Source organism: Benincasa hispida, chromosome 7 (assembly GCF_027475165.1).
Source record: "Benincasa hispida cultivar pf3 chromosome 7, pf3_genome.v1.1, whole genome shotgun sequence".
Taxonomy (NCBI): Eukaryota; Viridiplantae; Streptophyta; class Magnoliopsida; order Cucurbitales; family Cucurbitaceae; genus Benincasa; species Benincasa hispida.
In genome coordinates, this window is record NC_143484.1 from 18,752,342 (window position 1) to 18,768,398 (window position 16,057).

The 16,057-nt window shown below is 32.8% G+C and overlaps 1 pseudogene; it reads right to left on the reverse strand.

Moving 5' to 3' along the window:
* Window positions 1-1,829: 1,829 nt before the first annotated feature.
* Window positions 1,830-4,311, reverse strand: LOC150034986 (beta-galactosidase 7 pseudogene; annotated as a pseudogene).
* Window positions 4,312-16,057: the final 11,746 nt, after the last annotated feature.

Here is a 16,057-nt window from a genome sequence, read left to right on the forward strand (position 1 = left end):
AGTGTATCTCGTAAGTAAAAATGAATTTTCTTTTAACTAGGATTATCACAATTTGTTTTGAAAATTAATATTTTGATTTAAATTAATGTGTGAAATTATGAAGATATCAAATCATACAAATAATAAAAAAGATATATGTGTTTTAAACTAATATATGATTATCACGAAATTTTTAGAAAAAATAAATAAATATTTTGGTTTTTGAACTAAAGATTAAAATTAGGAGGACAATCAAATCATTCAAATGAAAATAATGCCAAAAAGAAAAAAAAAAAATTAAAAGATGGTTATGACGAAATTAAAAAGCAAATATTTTGGCTTTAAGTTAAAATTTGAAATTAAGAGATAATCAAATAGTCCAAATAAAATATTTTTTATATTTAACCCTCTAATAACATTCATATATTTTTCATCAAATACAACTAAAGTACGTATTTTATATCTCTTTTCCGAAAATATAGTGACTCCAGTAAAAATAAGATATTTGTAATATATAGTAGAATAAGAGAAAAAATCTAAAAATGTATTACATCCTTAAAATATTTGTAAATATAAATGAGTTGACTAGTCAATCTTTAAATCTTGTTGTACATATTTTTTTGTAGTCTTTTTTTTCTCTTCTTTGATTTTTGCTTCTTTTATCCATTTTTTCATTTTTTCATTTTCTTTTCTTTTCTTTCTCAGTTTTTGTTACTTCCCTTTTTTTTTTTTTTTATTCTTTCCTTTATTTTTTTATTTTCTTTTATTTTCTTATTTTTTCCTTTTATTTTCTTTCCTTTATTTTTTTATTTTCTTTTATTTCATTCTTTTTTCCTTTTCTCTTTCTTTTCTTTTCTAATTTTCTTTTCTTTCTTCAATTTTTTCTTTTTTTATGTTTTTATTTTCTTTCTTCGGTTTTTTATTATTTTTTATTTTCATTTATTTTTCCAATTTTTGCTTCTTCTCTTTTCCTTTTTTATTATTTTATTATTTTATTTTATTTTCTTTCTCCCTTCTTACCTTTCTTTTATCTTTTATCTTTTTATTTTTCTTTCAATTTTTGGTTTTTGCTTTCTTTTTTTCTATTTAATTTTCTTTCCTTTCTTTAGTTTTTGCTTATTCTCTTTCTCTTATTTTTAAAATTTTTCTTTCCTTTATTTGAATTTTTTCTTCTTCCCCATTTTTTCACAAGAATTATGAAGTCGAGTTTCGTAGCCAAGACTTGAAAGTACTCAATTCATAAGTGACTTAACACCAACAAACCAATCATCAAGTTTGATTGTTATATCAAATAATAATTATAAATAGCAAATGAAAATCTATCCGTGATAGCTACTAATATTTTCTATCATCGATAGCTTAATCTTTGATGGAAATCTATCATTGTTAGCCAACTTAGTGAATTTAATTAATAAAGTTAGATCTCGAACTAAAATGTAAGTGGAATGCCTACAAGTTATCACTAATAGCATGTTTATCAATGATAGAAGCTATCATCGAAAAGAAAATGGACTTATAAATGTTTGGGAATGACAAGAAAGGGGCAACATGGTGTTCAAGGGTTATGATTGATAGAAGCTACTACTGATAGCATGTTACAAGTGATAGAAGCTAATACTAATAGCATGTTTAGATTATTATTATTGGGTGTTAGATAATTTCTACTAACAGATTATTTGTTGTTTAGATTATTTAGACGAAGCTTCGGAATATTTTATCATTTTTTTTATTTTTAAGAAGAAAAACTTGTTTTGACGTTTCTAATTTCTCTCAGGTTTGTGATTAATAAATCATACCACAAAAAGGAAAGAAAATAAATTTGTTAGCTCGAATGATAATATATATATATATTACATTACTCGATTCTTTGAGCATAGTGCTTGAACTGCTAATCTTGCAGATAAATTAGTAGCATTGCCCAATCCAAATGACTTTGTAGATACATCAATTGAACAATTTTCCATACCAATGCAAGTCTTTTCCACCAAAAGAGCACTATTTGAAACATCCCATGAACCTTTTTTGAATGAACCACATTTTCCCTCTGGATTTCCATAGCTAGCAAATTGGATCTCAGAGATGATATGCCCTCCCTGACAAGACAACTCTAACGTACTTCCTTCATTAGCACTTCCACATATTGTTCCTATAGTGATGGTCTGAACTATGACTTGTTGAGGATTTCCACCAATTTCTTCAAACAAAACCAACGTGTTGGTGTCATCTGATAGAAACGATCTTGGAACATGATACCATCTTTGGGAAGGATTCCCACAATTTCCAACGCACTTGCTAGGGTCATATGCACCTCTATAGTCACAGGTTGCGCTGCAACTATCATTGCCAGCAATGAAAGAAGGCCAAAATCGACCTATGCTTTGTCCATTTACCCAAGCCTGACCTTTTCCCATTCCTTGCATGTCCAATGCTACAGGTCAATTCCTGAGGGTGTCTTAAAGCTTGTTTTGTACCATGTCATTCTCCTGCCAATAGGTTTTTTATTTAATGTGCTCCATTTTGTTCTCTGTGAGAACATTGGGTTGTAAAGTTGCTTCATTTCTCCATTTAATCCAACCTTATAAGACCATAAATTTGATGACAAATCAGTTGTGACATTTCCATCTCCAATAAGATAAATGGGACCTCCATCAATTCCAGTTGGCATCGTGTCATAAAATGCATCATAATTTTTCAATCCTACTGTTCCACTCAAAAGGGTTATGGTGTTGGTTCCGACTTTTAATAGAATGGGTTTCTCAAATACAAAACTCTGGCCATTGCTTCCCCATTGTGATCCAATGTACCGTCTATTAACAAAGGCATGAAGCACATGACCTTTTGTATTCACTTGTAGAGTTACATTTTGAAGTGAAGATGTTGAATTAGTTTCAACATTTGTCATATACCACAAGTAGTCACTAAAATCAACCGTGGTTCCTTTTTGTTCCAAAAGAAGGTTTGCATTAAATGTACCTTTTCCTTGTAGAGTATCTCTCATGGGCTCCGGAGCCCAAACCCACGACAGTTGTGCATTTTCCTTCTCATTCTGCACCTTCACAAACATAGATGTTTGGGAATTGATCTTTGCAGTGTTGAAAAGCTCTTTGTTGCAACCGTTAAGAATGCTCACAGACCAAGCTGGTACAAAGTACTTTCCATCTGCCTGCAAATCTATGGTAGCATCATTGCTGGCATCAGTGTTGCTCAAAAAACAAAACCTCTCCCCTACTGTGGGGTTGGAGAATTTCGTTAAAGTAACAAAGCTACCAAATTTTTGGTCTGAATGGGTGCCGTTGGTGAGAATCTTCTCTCCCATTTTGATGGATTCGTGGAGTTGTTTGAGATGTCCCCATTTAGGTTGATTCACGTTTCCATATTCATCAAGTGGGGCGTTGTAATCATACGACGTAGTAATGAATGGACCTCCCGATGTTCTTCCAAAGTTTGTGTCTCCATGATACATGTAATAGTTGTTAAACACACCACCAGATTGAAAAAATCTTGCCACAGAAAAAGCTATATCTTCTGCACTTCTATAAGGGTCTTTATCGCCCCATTTCTTGAACCATCCCACCCAATTTTCAGTAAACATTTTTGGGCTCTTAGGATTCTTACGACTAAAGTTATCACAATAGAATCCATTGCATGTATTAATGATAGGTTGTGGGGCATCACTTTGTTGGCACATGATCCATGGAACACCAATATTGAGAGATTCAGCCATTTGAGCACACCAGTTGATATATGTTTTTCCTGCGCTTCCATATGGGGTCATCACGTTTCCATACTCGTTCTCGATTTGAGCTAAGATTATTGGCCGCCCTGTGATGCAAAGAGGTTGGCTTGTTTGCACATATTCACTATCTTTGTTGTGAAAGTTTGCATTTCATTCTTGTAGACTTGATTGTCAGTTCGAAGTTGGATTCCCGGCATATTATGCAACCACAGTGGAAAGCCTCCATAGTTCCACTCGGCACACACGTAAGGACCAATCCTCATCACAACATATAGCCCAGCCTCTTGAACGAGTTGGAAGAATTTGATAAAGTTTAGATGTCCAGAGAAATCATATTTTCGTCGTCGAGGTTCGTGGCGATCCCAAAAAATGTACGTCTCGATTGCATCAAGTCCACCATCTTTAGCTTTTTGAATAAGATCAGGCCACATTGCTTCGGTGCTGCGTGGATAATGAATTGATCCTGAGAAGATAACACGCCGTTCACCATTGATAATTATGGCATTTGAATCATAGGAGACACTGTCTCCTTTACAAAAAGAAAAGCAAGATAAAGTTGCAAGGAGGGGAAGAACAAGCCATTGAAGGTTAACCATCTTTGATTTTACAACTTTAGGCGTTTGGTTTATGTCGGAACAATGTGTTTTTATACAAGGAATCTATGTAAATATGTGATAGGTATTTCCATCAATCTTTGTACTATATTTGTTAATGAATTCTAAATATAGGAATAATGTAAGTGAATTTAGCTGGCCAAACTTTATCGGTATGAGTTGCTTTAGTGAAATTTGGAAAATACTCTTTTTAGAAAAGAATTTCAAAAATATTGTTCGACCTTATCCTGAAATAACGTATCACCCAATTAAAAATATTACACCAAAAGTCTGTTTTCCCAATAAGGATTTGCGTATTCATTTTTCATCTTTGGTTTTAATTTTAAAGACATCAACTTCACATGAGTAATAAAGTATGGCTAATAAATTCAATTATAGTGAAAGTTGAGTTTGAGTTTTGTCTCATTAGTGTGAAGCTCGTGAATTTGAGTATCTTTCTTCAAATTTTTGATTTTTTGATTTTTCATTTTGTGCATTGGGGTCATATAATAAAATAGTACATGGTAAAAAAGATAGGTTTCCATATGATTTTAGTCTCTCAACTCTAGGTTTAAGTTTTTATTGTCCTCATTTTTCTAAAGAAGTATACATTTTGTTCCTTATTTTATTTTTAAGTTAGTCCTAGATTAAAAGGGAATTACTGGAGGAGTTTTTTTTGACTAATTTGGAATTTCTGGAAAAGAAGTGAAATTCAAGGAGACCGGGCCAGGAGTTATGCTTGGAATATTCTTGAAGGATAAACAGAAGGACTGTAAGTGGTTTTATTATTTTGTTATGTTGAATTCTATATATATATGTTATGATATATATGTGTAATGTTTGGAAATTGGCATGATGGGGAAGTGCGTTTTCTAGATTTTATTGGTTGATTTAACTCATGATATTTTGCTTGTCGTGACTCGCATTTAAAACCGAGATTGTACCCGGAGACATTGTTAGCTTTCCTATAGCACGTCTAACGGGATAATGTGGACATGTGCACATTCGGTTGTTGGATCGGCACCAGCACGTAGCGGAAGAGAATATGATCCATAAACACTCTAATTCATTAATTTTGGCATAAAAGAAACATGCTTAAACAGAGTTAATGGGTTTCAACAACGTACATTTAAAGAACCATTGAAATCTCTATTTCTAGCTGCAAAATCCTCCAAATCTTTGTGTAGACCACCACAAGATCTTCTCTACTATTCTTTTGGTGCTCTAGATTGAGTTGTGAGACTCAAAATAATCTTAAATAAAATGGAATTTGAAGAAAGCTCGCTGCAACAACCAAAAATGAAGAACACATTCTTCATTTGAATTTTTCAGAAAAATCCATTCGGTTTAATCACTTCAACTTTTCTCCAATCTCTTCAATATATTACAGACTATCATGCAAAGAGATTTGCTTCATGGGATACAACTCATGCTTGGATTTATTGAAGCTTGAAAGTGGTGGGTTCCTAGTGAGCAAGTTGAAGATGAAGATGAAAAACCATTTTTTCATTTTTGTGTAATTTTCTATTTCCAAAATCTAAAATTGATTTTAAAATCAAAATTTATTAATTTTACAAATTAATTTCATAAATTAATTTTCTAATAAAATTAATAAATAATTATTTAAACAATTTAAATAATTCTAATTAATTTAATATCCAAAATAAAATTAATTTTACAAAATAAATTCATCTTTATATATTTAAATGATATTTAAATATATTTTCTTCAATTTCGTTTGATTCTAATTTGAACATTTCAAATTAACTCATCACGCTACTCTAAAGCTAATCCATTTCCAAGCTAGTATGGGGACCTCATGGACCTACATATCATGGGCTCCAACGATCCGAGATTAATGAACTTTCATAAGATTGATATAACCTCTATTCGTTAACTAATGGGTCACTCCACTAAAGCTCATAGTTGAACTCCCCTCACTATAAATATATTATGTCAACTCAATGTAACCATGATTAGTAAGTCAACCCTTCACAGGTTGTTCGTAATAATGGCTGGGTCAAATCTCTGTTTTACCCCCAAATTACCTCTTGTTCCTTAAGTCCCCACTGATCCCCTAATGAACAATTATTTTGTGATCCAATCAACAAAACTGAGTCCCTCTCATGCCAAATGAGAGGGCGGGATCCCTTGTTAAAAACCTAGAATCAATACTTAAGGGAACAACCTCTCTACTATCCCTAAAGCGGGTAGGAGTGAATTCCCTCTTGCATCCTATGTCCCTAGCTATCTATCTGGTCTTACCCCTGCAATGAGAGTCTTATTGAGCTGGCGTTGTTGAGCCAACCCTTACCTATACAAATCTAAGGGTAATCCCGAATAAACAAGAGTTCATAGTTAGCCAAAAATTAAGGTTAAATTACCTAGGTCATCACTTTGAAATAGTAAGTCTTAAACAGTAAACAATGTTATAAAGTAAGAGTGACTCATTTCGTGGTCCGGTCTTGTACAAACCCTTTTGCACAAGGACACCCCCATTCCTCACGTCCAACGTGAATGAATAAGGATCACTTAATTTGTAGCACTTCAGAACTCCTTGTAACAACTGCAGAGCGGGCTGCATCCAATAGTGTTACCAGAATAAGGTCCCAACCTTATCCATATACTATAGATCATTTTGACTATTTACTCGAACCTGAACCACCTTTATGTCTCCACATAAAGTTCAAGTACAAATCCAATAGTCAAGGGACTTTTAGGTTTATTGAATTTCTATTCTAGCAATAGATCTATTCAATAACACCTTTATTGAATTTTTCAGAATAAGTTTCATTGTTTATATACCACGAGTTTTAGGACATAAAACCCAACAAACTTCCACTTGGACTAAAACTCAAGTGGTAACTTATATATCCGATATATAAGATTAATTTTCTGAGTTTTATAGCGAAATACAATAAACTAGGGCATCTCATACCCATCTTTACCATTCGGTATCTCTATACCCGATATTTCTTCCACTTGCCCTAGGTTATCTTGTATTCCTAGTTCTACTAGGTGATTCTCAAACACTTTAGCCGAGAGAATCCTTGTAAACATGTTAGTATATAATAGGCTTTAGATAAACTATATGAGGATAACATCTTATTCTCAATAATGGCTAGGAAGCACACTTTCCTCCTACTACAATGAGGTACTCTCAACTCTTTAAGCAAGACACATCTGACTTGTCTCAACAACTCTTTATTAATAGTTAGATCTAGAAATCTTTAAACTTTCTATACTTTGATCTAGCCATTAAAATATTTGAATATTTACAAATGGTTTTGAACAATTTGGTTCATAACAGAGGTTGCTAAAACAAACATAATTTTTTAAAATGAACATTTCATTTATCCCAAAAATATATACAATTTGTTCTGTACAAGATTTAAACGAAGTAGAATCAAGTAGCAATTTCTCCCACTAGATGAGCTGAGCAAATGGTCCCAAGGTCAAGTTAGCCTGGTTACCTTTCTCTACTCTCTTCTCGGCAACATACTGAGGGCAGTGTCTCTTCCAGTGCCCTTCTTCGTTGTAGTGGAAACATTTCCCTTTAACTGCAGCGTTATCCTTGCCTTTCTTTCCAGTAGGCTTCTTCTTCCCTTTCCTTTTACCCTTCTTCACAGGAATACTCATATTCTTTGAAGACGAGGAAATTTTTGCCAGATGGCAAGCAATACTTTCTTGTTTTGATTTCAAAATTGAAGCTATAAAAGGAAGTGCAAACTCCCTTCTTGATTACCTCACTCAAGAATTTCTTCAAGGGAAAACTAAAGAAGAGAGTGAAAGAGAGAAAGAAAAGAGCAAATGAAGTCAACTTGCAAGAAAGAAGAAAAGCATGATCAAGATCAAGAACAACAGCAACGATCAACACTTCCTCAAACCAAAGCATCGTATTCTCAAGTGTATCAATTTATCAAAGGCGAATCATTACCGATAATGGAGGATCGAAAAGGAAAAACACCTCAAGCATTGCCGTTATCAAATAAATTTCAAATGTTGGGATCTTTCATCCCTTCAAGGCCTTCTGCCTTAACCATCAACTTTTTCCCTATCAATTGAGTCGGTATAGACAAGAATAAATTTATAGAATAAACGAGTTTTTTTAGGATGGGTTGGAATATAATGGAAATTTGATGGAATTTTTTTTTTGAATTGATAGATTTACTTATGAATTATGGTTCAAGAGTTGTAATGTATGAGGTCTAGGTTTTATTATGGTTAACATCAGGCTTGGAGGACATTCCACTCTTCTCGGCAGTAGTAACATTTACTTCTAACTCTAGACCCTTTTTTCTCAACATTGTCTGGTTAGCTTGTAGCTCATTCAGTAGAATAGTCAAGTTGTATTCAATTTTATTCTTTAATGCATTCAAAATTGCAGAAAACTCTTCAGAAGAAATTCTAGAATAAAACCAACTAGACTTCTCTTGTCTGTGACAGCACCATTTACTTTTGTCACGTTAAAGTGGACCATCATGTCTAGGACATGTTCACGAACATTGGTCTCCACTTTGATGCGACTGTTGTAAATGTACTTAATGGCATCATGCCTTAGGGTGAAGGACAGTTGTCCAAACATCCCTTGCAGAGATTCCATAATCTCTTTGGAAGTACTCATATTCTCATGCTTCTTTACCAAAACATCAGATAAGTTGGCGAGGATATAAGCACGGGCTTTATCATTAGCCCTAACCCATCTATCATATACATCTCCAACATTTAGGTTTGTGTTAGAGTTAAGAATGGGAGGACAATCCTCAGTTATGACAAATCGCAAATTGTCTATCAGAAGTATTATGTTCAAGTTTGATTTCCAATTCACATAATTATCCCCGACAAGTTTATCCAATGCCAACACTTGTATTATTGAACTCGTCATTCTGAAATTATAAATCCAATCAAGTTTTAGCAATTTTAATAATGTACACAAGATTATACTTTTGCTACGATACTACATCAAGAAATTATTCACTAAATACTACCTCCAGAATAACTCATATGCCGATAGTCATTTAGGTACCACTTTTTGTCAGACATTATTAACACATAATAATTCTGTAAGTGTAGACCCGCAATTTTTCAGATTTAACAGAACGGTATGAGTATGCCTTCGAAATAGAAGACAATACCCAAAATAGAACTATAAGACCCTATTCATTTTAATGAAGCCTGGGTTGTTCTGAATCCTATGTTACAACTCTCCGTAGGGATAGCCATCATTAAACGAGTAGCAAAGAACCAGTTAAAGCTAACCAGCAGACACAACATAGGAATCTCATGGTTCAGACTAATGGAGGAGACTGAAGGTTATTATTATTATCTTTTTATCAATGTTTGCTTTGGTTTTGGATTTTAAAAATGATGTGTTGGGTTTATAAGTTTGAGATGTTCAACTATGTAATTTGTTTTTTTTGTTTGGTGCCAGTGGATTTCTAAATGACTTGTGCTATTTATTAGGTTTCTTTTGTTATGTTTGTTTATTTAATATGTGTCTATGTTTTTTTGTTTAATAGGTATCCATCAGAAAGTACAAATCAACCTTCAAAAGAACTGTTCATTGGAAGATTAAGAAAATCTTAGGAATTACAATTGAACCAAGAATGCTTCCAAAATATTATATTTACTTGCAAAAATAAACATGAAAGATACATTACTTTATTTTGTATCATTTGTATACTTTGTTCTAAGAAATGATTACATTTTTGTTCAATGTTAATATATTTATAAATTTTCAATTATGAATGAAAGTCATGGTATTTAATATGTTATGAAATAATTAATATGTGTGGGCTGAACTCGAGTCATGATTTTATTTTTAACACAAATATAAAAATTTATATACAAATTATTCTTCTTGAGAAAAAAAAAGTTGAGCCTTTTATAGTCATGAGCAAAGCTATAACAAAATTTATATAGTGAAAAAAAAGTGCCATCAAAAGATTATTATAGCAATTATGGCTATTAGAAAAGACCAAAATACCTTACAATAGCATAAGATTAAAGCTATAAATATTTTATTATAGCGTTAAAAAAGTGCTATTATAAGATAAAGATAGCATATTATTTTAGTTATATAAATATAACTAAAAAAAGTGCTATCGTATCTATTATTTCTTGTAGTGATTGATTCAAAGAAATCAACTTCAGGGTTAATGTGGAGGAGCAGTAGTGGGGAGTATCAAGCAAAGTTATATTGCTGACCCCACATTAGAAGCTGAGTATGTAGCTGCAAGTGAAGCAGCAAAAGAAGCAGTATGACTTAAAAAGTTCCTAACTGATTTGGAAGTGGTTCCAAATATGCACTTGCCAGTCACCCTATATGGTGATAACAGTGGAGGAGTTGTAAACTCAAAAGAACATTGAAGCCATAAACGTGGAAAGCACCTCGAGCGGAACTATCATCTCATCAGGGATATTGTACACAAAGGAGATGTAGTTGTCACGCAGATAGCCTCACAAGACAACTTAGCTTATCCATTGACAAAGACCGTCTCGGCTAAAGTGTTTGAGGGTCACCTAGTGGGACTAAGACTACGAGATACTTTCTATTAGAGCAAATGGGAGAAATAATAGGTGTCTGATGCCCTAGTTTATTGTATTTATACTTTTGTTTTTGTTCTTTCACTGTACTCAACAATGTATATATTTGTATATATTTATCCACTGGAGTTTTAGTCCAAGTGGGAGTATTTTTGGGTTGTATGTCCTAAAACTCGTAATGTATAAAGTTAAACATATTCTATTATTGTTGGTTTTTATGTCCTAAAACACGTAGTTTGTAAAAAGATAAACATATTCTATAGTCAATAAACTTATTATTGATTCTATAAATTGCATATGTAAAAGTCTAAATCCAATAAACTAGGATCCACTTAAAGTTTAATTAGTCTATAAAAACCTTTTACTCATCCTCTTATTTAACTTACCTCAAATTTTGGACGTCCGAATTGCCCTAGAACTCCTAGAATCGGCCAAAATCTCCACGGCGCCCCTATTTTTCCGACAAGAAGTTGAACTTTTAGAGCTTAAAATCAGAAATTCCAGCCAATAACGATCAAATTAAAGACCATAGAACTCTATAAGGACCTTATAAGTAACTTACCCTTCAAGTTGGAGCTTCAAATTAGGCTCTAACTCCACGAATTTGCTAAAAACCCGAGCATCCTCTGTTTTTGTAATAACTCTAGCGCCACTATTTTTCTTCGTTTTCCTTACTTCTCCTGCCAAATTTCTGCAACTCAAGCCTCCTACGAGCTTCTTCCTTACGTCCTATTTAATTTTGTTGCATTTTGCCTAATTTTCCTTACATGAACAACCCTAATTCGGAAACAACTTTGTCCTCTTCTTCGGTGCGCCGAACTCAAAAAAATTCGAAATTCCCCTTTTCTCTTCCTTTTCCAGCTTCAATTTCCGGTTTAACACGTGCCCAAATGATTAATTTCCTCTTCCTCTTGGTTCTCATCATTTTCCCTTAATTTCCTTTAATTTCCAGCATATTTGTGCCCAATAAGTCTTAAACAAGCCAAATTTATTTTTAAAACTCGAAAATTACCAAAATTTCACAAATTTTCAAAATGTTGACTTTTCTTCTACTTTGACTTTGACCATTTGACCGTTGACTTTGACCTATCCCGCACATACCAAATTCATTATCGAATCTTTTTATTTTTAATTATAATATTAATAAGAGATCCACATCAAACTTTATCTCGAGTCCCCGAGTTCAATCTCAACTATATGCTTCATAATATTCTAAGAAAGAGTAGAAGAAGAGAGGGCTTACACTATTTCTCTTAGATGATCTAGGTATCTCGATCTTAATCTTGAGACAATTATGAACTCCTGTTTATTCGGGATTATCCTTAGATTTGCGTGAGGGTTGGCTCAACAGCGTCAGCTCAATAAGCCTCCTATTTCAGGGGTAAGACCTGGAAGATAGCTGGGGACATAGGGTGCAATAAGAAATTCACGCCTACCCAATTTAGGAATAAGAAGAAAGGTTGTTCTCTTAAGTACTGAATCCAGGTCTTGAATAAAGGGCCCCACCCTCTCGTTGGCCCGAAAGGGATCCAGTTTAGTGATTTGATCACAAACTAATTGTTCATTAGAGAATCAGTGAAACTTAAGGAGCAAGATATCGGTAGTAAAACAGCATATTGGCCTAGCCGTTATTACAAACCACCTGTGAAGATTCGACTTACTAATTATGGTTAAATCAAATGGCCACAAATATATCTACAGTAAGGAGAATGCAACTATTGAGCTATAGTGGTGTGACTTGATAGTTAAGGAATACTGATGAATTTGGTCTAAAGTGTTTTAGCCAATTAATCTTAAATCGTTGGAACTCATGATCTATAGGTCCATAACGTCCTTTTACTAGCTCGTAAAACATACCTTGAATTATTGAATTGAATGAATATAGAATGATATCAATTTGAATTGTTCAAATTGAATTTCAGTTTGAAAATGTTCGAATTAAAATTAAGGTTTGAATTCTAAAAAGTTCAAATTGAAATTAGGGTTTATATTAAATTGTTATTTAATTAATTAAATATATTTAATTAATTAAAAATCAAATTAATTTCCATTTTCAATTCAATTTCAGAATCTAGATTTTGAAATTTTGGATTTAATTAATTGTGAATTAATTCACTTTAGTTTTTAATTAATTTTACAATTAATTAAATATAAAGGAATTGAAAAAAAAAACCTCAGTAGTGGATTTATCCACAATTTGTGAATGCATGAGGTGGTTTTATTCTGATACACGCACCTAGCACTCTTTTGAGTGAAGTTTGAGGTGGCTTTCAACTGGATCTACATACCTACAAGTAGAAGAAGATTAAATTTTTTCTGAAATATCTGGTTGAAGAGTTGAAAATCTGTCTTTCTGAAAAAGCTCTTCTTACCGCAAAAACCCACACAAAGTCTCTTAAAAATTCACTCCAATTTTGAGTTTCACCACTCAAATTCAAAGCTGAGAATAGTAGAGAAGATATCTTGGTGGTTCACTGAAGAGTTAGAGCTGGAATCACGTGAAGAGAAGCTTGGAATTGGAAGAATTCATCAAAGGTATATAGCTTAGAAACCCTCTTCTGAAGTTTCTATTTAAACATTGTTTTACAAATCAAATTAAATATAATTAGAGTGCTTATTCATTTGTTTGCTTCCGTTGCATGTTATCTTATCCTAACACTATAGTGGTATGTCTCGGTTGTTAATGAATATTGATTAAATTCAGGTTAAAGAGTTTAACTGATTAATCTCAAATTATTTGAGCTCATGATCTGTAGGTTTATAAGGTTCCTCTACTAACTCGTAAAAGATTAAACCTTGGATTAGAAAATTGAGTGAATTTGAAGTGTTCAAATTCGAAATTAGGGTTTAGAATTTGAAATGTTCGATTTTATTTTTAGGGTTTGGATAATTATATTCAATATAATTAAACGTTTAAATTTATCTAAATTAAACGTAATTGAAGAGTTTAAAATATTTAAATATTTATTTAAATATTGAATACGTAAATAGGATTCATGTTTGAATTAGGTGTTTTATTAATTTAATATTCGATATTAAATTATTATTTAATTATTTATTTATTTAAAAAATCAATTTTAATTATAAAATTCAATTTTTAGAATTTATTTTAATTTTCATGTATATTAATTTTAAAGTAAAATTAATTAGAATTAAAATGATCAATTAAAATTAAAATTTAATTTGAGTGGAAAAATCCAACATTGACTTTTTTAGTGGATTTTTCCACATTTCAACACCTAGGCCAATCACTTAGGGCTGATGGAAGGCTTAATTAGCTGAATAAGTTAGTGCTTGCACGATCTATCTTGATGAATACTCCAAATTTCACGAGATTGCATTCATGCAATCTTATTTTCTGAGAATTTCAAGCAATAATTGTTTTCGCCTTCGAACTCTCTCAATCACACTCAATCCCCCTCAATTTTGAGTTTCTACCCCTCAATCCAAGGCTTAGAATCATAGAGAAGCTCCTTTTGATGGTCTATTAGAGTTTTAAAGTTTCAATTTTGTGGATTAAGCAAGGAGCAAGAGGAAATCAACAAAGGTATACACACATAAAACCATCTTTCTATTGAAACTATTTCTTTGCATGCTTTAAACTCAAATGAAGTGTAATTAGAGTGCCTAATGATTCTGTCTGCTTCCATCTTATGCATGTTTACTCAATCATGAAGGATATGCTACATGCCTGTATATTGTAGTTCAAAGGAAACTGGGATTCTAATATACCATCGATAGAATTTGCCTATAATAACAGTTATCGTTCCAGCATCGGAATAGCACTGTATAAGGCATTCTCTGGTGAGGGAATGTAGAAGTCCTTTATGCTGGGATGAAGTTGAAGAAAGGAAGTTATTGGGACAAAAACTAGTTCAAGCTACTATTGAAAATGTGAAGCTGACCAAGGAGAAATTGAATACAGTTCAAGATAGACATAAGAGTTATGCAAATAAACGACGTAGGGATTTAGAATTTGAAGTTGGTGATAGGGTCTTCCTCAAATTATCTCCAAGGAAAGGTGTCCTACATTTTGGAAGGAAAGGGAAACTGAGCCCGAGATACATCGAACCTTATGAGATTTTGGAATGCATAGTGCCATCAGCCTATCAGTTAACACTACCTATGGAGTTATCTAAAAATCATGATGCCTTTCATGTATCCTTCTTAAGGAAATATGTCCCAGATTGACACATGTTCTTGGGTCTCAACCCATGCAGCTAAAGGACAACTTATCATATGAGGAGGAGCCTTTGTGGATACTAGATATGGAGGAGTAGGTGTTATGAAACAAGACGATACTGCGGGTTAAAACGCTGTGGAGAAACTACATAGTAGAAAAAACTACTTGGGAGGGTGAAGATCGGATGAAAACCAAGTAGCCACATCTATTCTCCTGATGATCACTGAATTTCAAGGACAAAATTTCAATAAGGTAGTCATAACTTGTCAGCCTTAAATCTTTGTTATTTTACTAAATTTTTGTTATTTTACTTAAGCTAAAGTTAGATTTAAATAACTCATTAGGGATTTGCATGAATTAAAATGAACTCTGTGAAATTAAGGTTGCAACTTGAGCGAATTTTAGTCAAAGTGTTGAATATGAAAATAAAAAGGGAAATTTTTTAAGGATATTGTGACTTTTTAAGGAGAACTAAGGCTAAATAGGAAAATGTAGGGGAAAGAAGTTAAGCTGTGTGAAGGAAATTACCTAAGGATTGTAAATATAGAAAGGGAATGGAAAAGGTGTGAGACCCTAGAGGCATGGAGTTAGAAGTTTTCGAAATTTTGTAGGGAATTTGAGTAAGAATTGCATAATGTTAAGTAATTTCTTTTATATGAATTTCAAGATAATGGATGAGGATGAGATAAACAAGATTTAGTTGGTTGAAAAGTTGGAGGAGGAGCTGGCAAGAAATTAAGTGAGGCAAGGGACGTGTTGTTGGTTTCATATAAAAAGGGAAGTAGAATTGGTCAGTGTTCACAACTCACCGTTGAAAATCAAGAATTTCTTCAGCCAAATCTCATAAAGATCAAAGAAGTAGATGATGGGGGGAAACCATGGTGAATCTTGATTGGAAGGTTGGTGAAAATCAAAGGAAACCAAAAGCTGGTCTAAAATTCGGGCAATACTGAGTATGGTGAAGATATGAATTGATTTTTTGGCTGGTGAAGAGGACTCAAAAGCTCAAATTCAAAGGTT